Source organism: Hippocampus comes, unplaced genomic scaffold (assembly GCF_001891065.2).
Source record: "Hippocampus comes isolate QL1 unplaced genomic scaffold, H_comes_QL1_v1.1 scaffold175, whole genome shotgun sequence".
NCBI classification, from domain to species: domain Eukaryota; kingdom Metazoa; phylum Chordata; class Actinopteri; order Syngnathiformes; family Syngnathidae; genus Hippocampus; species Hippocampus comes.
Window position 1 is genome coordinate 147314 of NW_017805556.1, and position 7666 is coordinate 154979.

The following is a 7666-nucleotide window of genomic DNA, read 5'->3' on the forward strand; positions in this document are numbered from 1 at the left end:
ACTTTAAGTCGCAGTTTTTTTTTTTTTCATAGTTTGGCTGGGGGGGCGACTCCTACTCTGGAGCAATTTATGGGGGAAATTCTTAACACATTATTATATAATTTCACATGTTATTTTCACGTTTAACCACAAGAGGCCACTCTAGACCTGTGTGGATAAACCCACGATGAGTCTGACTTAAGCGACGTAGAAGAGGAAGCGCTGCATCTTTTACCTCCGGAGTTGGTGGAGTTGTTTTTAAAGTGACACAGAGGATGAATATTTCATTGCATTTAGTCATTTAGAGTGACATTGATGGTTTGGTGAACTTGTTAGCATGTTCTTTATGCTATAGTTATCTGAATAACTCTTAATATGTTACTTGAACATCCCAGCCATGTTCTCAGTTCGTTGTTTATGCGTCATGTAAGGTGAGCATGTCGTACATTTATTCAGCGTGTTGTTTTCTATTTTATTTTAATTTTAAATTGCCTTTCAAGATGGCATGTATGTTTTTGGTGTTGGATTTTATCAAATAAATAGGTAAGAAAACATTTAATACAGCCTTCAATATACTTTTGTATGATTGCCCTGCACTGAGAGGGCAGACAATCACTGCACCAGTATTTTCAGCATACTGTAAGTGTCTACATTGCATCAAACAAAGACACATTGAAAGAGAATTTGTGAACATTTTCATTCATACTTTCATGGCACCAGTAATTGAGTCAATGTCTAAAGTAATTTTGTATGTACTGTATGAATGATGTTTACATTTGGTCCAAACAAGGCAGCAAAAGATGTTCACAGTGACCCATTTTCAACCAGATTTCAACTGTGAACCAGTGTGTTACAGATGGTGCTAATCTACGTCGAAATGACGTGGTCAAAATCACATATAAAATTGCACATCGATGCTTCTTCGGCGGCATTATTGTTGGGGATTAGTTTTTGAAAAAATGTTAAACATCTTTTAGCCAAGATGGGCAACACATTGAAATTACATAAATATGTATCAACAAGATGTGAAACCAGTAATATGCAAACAAGTTGACTAAATGTCCTAAATAAGTGTGAAATTAACACTTCATCACTTTCCCCTTTCTTGTGCTCACAAATGCCAGGGAAAGCTGAGCTCCCTAGTACAGGATTGTTCATTCTGTGGACTGTGATAAGGTAGTTTGTAGAAGGCAGTGTTTCCCAATCTTTTATTGAGCCAAGGCACATACATCAGGAAAAAAAAAATCCACGGCACGGCACTTGGCTAAACAATTCACAAAAAGTGGATTTACAGGCTAATTATGTATCTTCTGTCATCTTGTGGACGAGCATTTGATTGTTTTTTTGTGTTGCTATTAGTGGTTCCATAGATAAATCAACAAATACCGTTTTTATAAGAAAATTATTATTTGTTGTTAAAAATCATTGGCTAATTTCCCATGACACGCCTGATGATCTCTCGCAGTACACTAATGTGGCATGCCCCGCTGGTGAAGAATTACCAGTGTCATGAATGCCAGCGCACGCTGTGTAAAATGTACCTAGAAACTAACAAAACAATGAAAGGGATCAAAAAGTGTGCTATTTTCAAAGTTGTATATCAATCATCCAGATGTAAATACATTACAGACAGTTGTTGTGACTTTCTGCTCCTCCAATATTATTCGCGAAAGCAAGGCACTTACATTATGCGTTTTATTTCTTTTTTTATTTTGAACAGCAGTTGCCCTTCCTCAAGCGACTCTCCCTTTGATTTGAGATTGGGACCGGCAGCAAGTGCATATTGGAACACCTGCACCGTCTGCATCAGTGATGGAAAATCCAGGTCCAGGAAGTAAAACCTCTGTCATAGTTTTGAGCCACAGGTGCTTCTAATCTTTACTGTGGCAGGGTTTTTATTTTATGCACCTGCATTTCCCATACCTTGTCTGGAGGAAAATAAGCAGCACGTTCCACGACACTACCAGAAACCGATATACAGATATAACTGTAACTAACTGCAATTTTTTTTTTTTTGCTGTCTTGTTCATCTTTTGATGTCAAATTCAAATGATTTACATCTACTAAAAATGTAAAAAGCCTCCCTGTTCTAATATTTAGGGGGAGAGGGTTGGAGGAAAACAATGCTTTGTCTGATTTTACAACACTATGTACATCGACAATCGGCTCACTGTTTTGGGCACGTTTCATTTAAGGGGCCAGGGCAATAGAGCGAAGGAGACCAACAAAACATGTTTGTTCGACCATTAATATTGCATTGTCAAAGAGGGAAAGCAATTTTGAACACCTCAGATTGGTTAATAATGCGTTTAAAGATTTTAATATATATATATGATGGTATTTTTCAGTATAAGCAATTCCAATACAGATAGAAGCTTACTTAGTTTTTTTTCCATCATAGTCTACCAGCACTGTCGCACACTTTTCTCGTCTGTGCACAAGCTTCCATATTCCCTCATCGTAAAAATCTTTGAACTGATATCTCAGCCAGTTGCTCACAACACTTTTGACTTGATCGTCACTTTCAAACTTTGTGCCTCTCGTGAATGCTTTTAAGGCAGCAAACAGATGAAAGTGTGAAGGGGCAAAGTCTGGATTGGAAGGGGGATAAAGGAGCAATTCACAGCCCAGATCATTGATGGTCTGCACCATTTGGGCTGCACTGTGAGGCCCCGCGTTGTCATGATGCAAGATTATTCTTCCTGACTGATGAGCCCTGCGTTTGTTCTTGATGTCTTTCATGACCTGCCTCAGCAGTTCACAGTAGTTGGCACCAAGTTTGAAAATGACAGTCAAAAGTGTAAGGCACCAAGTTTGAAAATGACAAAGTCAAAAGTGTAAGTGACTGGCTGAGGCATCAGTGCAAAGATTTTGACGCTGAGGGAATATGGAAGCTTGTGCACAAATGGGAAAAGTGTGTGACAGTGTTGGAAGACTATGTTGGAAAAAAAAAAAAGCTAAGCTTCTACCTGTATTAGAAGTCCTGAAACTGAAACATTCACCTTATTTATTGAATGACCCTCATATCTATAGCACACACTTACAGACACACTCATGAACTGATCCATGAACATATTTGTGAAAAAACATTACATTTAGCATTTTAACAGGTTTCGACCCAACGCTAGAGAGCAACAAACAATGGAAACTATGTACTAGAAAGCTTGATAAGCGAGATTAAAAAAAGCACAGGAAATCAAAGTCTAACTGATTTAAGTACATCTGATGATAAGAAGTTTGGAAAGTGAATGAATATTTAACAGTAATGAAGAGATACCATTTTTGTGATTTAGCGACAAGAGAAATTGTCTCCTGTTCTCCTTCCACCAAATTTTGCAATTACCTCAAGCAGAAAACCATTGACAACATACCCCTGATTCCAAATATTTCTGCTGCAGAGAATATAGGCCAAGGATGGGATCAAGACACATGATTCAAGATTAAAGGCGCTCCCAAAGAATTTCAGCAACAGAATTGCGGGCCCATCTTATGCATCACACAGATATTGGTCGCAGTACTCCATGATTAAATCATTAATCACTATTTAATGCTGAAATAATGAAATAAAGAGTTTTGAGGGTTTTTTTGAGACAAAGGATGACATTGTATTGAACAAACCAACCCTGAAATTACATTATTTTGCGTTATAGTCACCTGCACTAAAGAATTCGCTCAAGGGCTTCCCCCTTGAGTGAAAAGTTGGCGGAATGTGTGACTGCTTTCTGTGTTGGGGACTGTCAACAAATAACAAGGTGTGGAGTCGCATATGAGGGACAAATCATCATAAATCAATTACGATTTTTTTTCCCCCTTTTTGAATGCAGTAGTAGGGGGAAATGGTACAGCTAAAAATGTGCTCTCTCTCATTATGGAGAAATAGGAGTTATTAACGCACAAAAAAAGTCAAGAAGTGACAAAATTATTCACCAACAATCAATTAAAACATCTTTTCTCATTCTGATTGCTGTAATAGCAATGGTATTGCATGAATTGCCTACAGCTCAAATTTTCATCATACATGTCATTTTCGAGAAGAGCCATTAAAAAGGATCAACCTTGTCTTAAATTGACAAATACATTCACCAAAAACCCAATTAAAACATCTTGTTTCATTATGATTGCTGTAGTTGATGAGAATCGTAGGCCACAACTCATTACAGGTCAAAGTGACATCATGTCTGTCTTTATCTATCTATGTTTGGAGAAGTAGGTGGGATTTAATGCATGAAAATAGTCACAAATTGATAAAAATATTCATCAAAATTGAATTAAAACATCTTTTCTCATTCTGCTTGCTGGAGTAAATGGCAACGGTAGCCCACTAAATACTACAGCTTAAATTTTCAACATATGTCATTTTGGAGAAGTAGGATTAATTTAAGGATGAACGTAGTCCTACAGTGATAAAAATAATGACCCCCTCAAAAAAATAAAAATAAAAATAAAAACACCTTTTCTCATTCCAACTGCTGTAGTTGATGGCAACGGTAACCCACTAATTACTACATCGCAAATTGTTATCATATCTCTCAGTTTGGAGAAGTAGGAGACATTTCACGGATGAAAAAAGTCACAAATTGACAAAAATATTCAGCAAAATTCAAGTACAACGGCTTTACTCACCCTCATTGCTGCAGTACATAGCAACGGTAGCCCACTAATTACTACAGCTCAAAAGTGTCATCATCTCTCTCATCATGTTGAAATAAGAGACATTTAATTCTCCTGACCTGTATGTACAGGATGGGATATCGGTCGGGGGTGGGGACGTTGTTCAGGCGGCGGAAATCGCCACAGTGGCAACAACTGCCATAAGCTTTAGCCACCAAATGCAGGGGGGAAGCATATGGGCTGTTCGAGCGGCAGACGATGCCAAGCCGTTCCATGGCGAACTCCTCTTTGGCGATCTCAAGCTTGGCTGAGTTGAGCTGCCATGCACGAGCATAGGTTGAAGGGACTGCAGTGGTGATGTGGTGCTCCACACTGTGCTTAGCCACAGCTGTGGAAAGCGTCGGCTTGGTAAGGTCAGGGAACTCACCAAGCAGGCTTTGATACAGATCATTGGTAGGTATGTGTTTGACAGGCAGAATGTGCATGGCCCTCCAAGCGTGCAGGGGTACATGGCAAAAAGAGACGGCATCCATGAGGTGGCAGTTTGCAACATCCAGAGGTCGATTAAACGCACAGAGAAAGTCCACACCCAGCAGTAGAATGAGAGACCAGCTGGGTCCAGTACAGTCAGCATCCTTTCCATAAATTCGGATGGTTTGCCCTACCTGAGGCCATTGAGGGACAGAAGTCGGTCTGCCTTCTCCAGTTCGGACAGGTCAAATGATCAGCTCATCAGCAAGCTCTGCAGGAGACTGATAATGACACTGATCATTTGAATCAGGAGTGTTCCAGCAGGGCGAGATGGAAAACATGCAGGATAGCGGCCCTCAAGGACTCGAGTTGCACACCTGTGCTCTAAAGGAATGACTTGAGGGCATTGTACTTGCCAATAGCTGGTGGAGCCTCCAGTAACGGGTTCGCGTTGGCTGTCATCGAGGCATGAAACACTGCCACCACATGCAAGTATTTCATGTGATCCTATGTTGTTCCTCTGAGTTGGAACTGGGCGTCATTGTGCTGACATCACAGCCGTGGGTTGTGTGGTCAAATATGTGGGCAAGTTGACCATTGCGGGTTACATTGAAACCTGTCCTTTTTGCTCAAGTCTGGGTCACCTATTGTGGAGATGCTGTCAATGACGAGATGAGGAGACAAAGGCAAGTCATGTCTCTTTGACTCGCCACACGAAATTTAACTATTCACAAAGTAAGCAAAAAGCTACTGCTCTTCAACCCGTTGATCTCTATTGCCCCTTCGATCAAAGAAATGTCATCCTGCCACCACTCCCTTAAATACTGTATAAAGGTCGTTGGTGGATTTCTATCCCTTGTGGGTCACTCACCACAGGGCTACCATTGCCAACTTCTCCAGCAATCAAAGTGAGAAAATGTGTCTTAATGGATTTTTGGTGAATATTTTTCTGACTTAAATATCTCCTACTTCTCCAGAGTGTGATAATTAGTAGGCTACCATCCCTATCTGAAACAGCACTCGGAAATCGGAATGAGAAAAGGTGTTTTCATTGATTTTTGGTGAATGTTTTTGTCAACTTATGACTATTTTGGTGACATAAATGCCACCAACTTCTCCACAATGACACATACGATGTTAATGTGAGCTGTAGTATTTACTGGCCCACCAATGCTATCTACTACAGCAATTAGAATGAGAGGTGTATATTGATTTTTGCTTCAGATTTTTGTCAATTTATGACTATGTTTGTCCTTCAAATGGCTCCTTCTTCTCCAAAATGACAGGTATGACAATTTGAGATGTAGTAATTAGTGAGCTATTGCTCAGGCTGAACCAGCAGGACGGACGTGCTTCGGCGCACGGAAGGAGAAATTCGAAAAGGCTTTGCGAAAGTGACGATCGGCATTGACAAGCACCACAGATAACTTTAAAAGGCCTTGCTTTTGAGGAGGACGAGTACCGATAGCGGATAGCGTGGTTTTGAACATCCGTCGTTTTGAGGGAAATCAGTCATCCCGGACGAAACGCTAGCTCGCTAGCACGGAAGCTAACCGCGGACGTTAGCACGGAAGCTAACTGCGGACGTTAGCACGGAAGCTAACTGCGAACAGACGCTACGCAGCTGAAACCCACCACCAGAGACCAACCAGCCGAACGCCAGCGAGCGTGAGGGAGCCGGCAAACCCACTTGCCACGTCAGCAACACCCAGCAGCAAGACCACTGGACACGTCACCAACTAGCATACAACCGGCTAGCAACGAGACCCGACAAAATGCCACCCAAACAGAAGCAAGACACAAAGCAGGATGAGGACTTCCTGACCCTCACTCAAGTAAACGAATTACTCCAGCAACAAAAAGAGCTTTTTACTGCGCTCTTGCAACAACAACAGGAAAATTTCAAAGGATTTGTCAAGATGATAATCGACTCAACAAACTCACGACTTGACACTTTTACCAGGGAAGTCCAAGAAATAAAAACCAGCATCAACTTTACCCAAAAAGAGGTAGACGACATGAAAAAAAATCTAATCGGCAAAACTGGCCATTCCAAAGACATGCAAGCAGAAATCTACAAAATATGCGACGGCATGCTAGCATTAACAGACAAGATGGACTACTTGGAAGGACAGTCAAGAAGAAACAACTTGGTAATTGATGGAATTGAGGAAACACCGGGAGAAACGTGGACTGAAACAGAGGAAAAAGTTCAAAAAATCCTCAAGGAAAAGCTGCTGTTACAGGGACAAATTGAGGTGGAGAGAGCTCACCGCACAGGAAGACATGAACCTGGAAGACCTCGACCAAGGCCAGTTCTGGTGAAATTTCAAAAATACAAGGACAGAACAAGGATCCTACAAAAAGCAAAATACTTAAAAGGCTCCAACATCTACATCAACGAAGACTTTACAGATACCGTACGACAAAAAAGAAAAGAGCTCCTCCCAAAATTAAAAGCTGCACGTGACAGAGGGGAAACTGCCTACTTAAGACATGACAAACTTATCGTCCACCCTCGCACCAGTACTCCAACACAACAGGCTCGAGTTCAACACCATCAAGCGGCATACTGAGAACTGTTCACCACCCGACGACAAAAACT

General features: G+C 40.9%; 1 protein-coding gene and 1 long non-coding RNA gene across 3 annotated transcripts in view; one reads left to right on the plus strand and one right to left on the minus strand.

Moving 5' to 3' along the window:
* Positions 1-7666, minus strand: part of tpcn2 (two pore segment channel 2) — an 81643-nt gene that overhangs the window by 64631 nt on the left and 9346 nt on the right. The window lies entirely within an intron of this gene.
* The window catches only part of LOC109521791 (uncharacterized), a 17849-nt gene continuing 12464 nt past the window's right edge, over positions 2282-7666 (plus strand). Inside the window, exons 1-2 of the long non-coding RNA XR_002169430.1 lie at positions 2282-2777; positions 4147-4155. This is a non-coding gene — a long non-coding RNA (uncharacterized LOC109521791). The remainder of the gene's footprint in view (positions 2778-4146; positions 4156-7666) is intronic.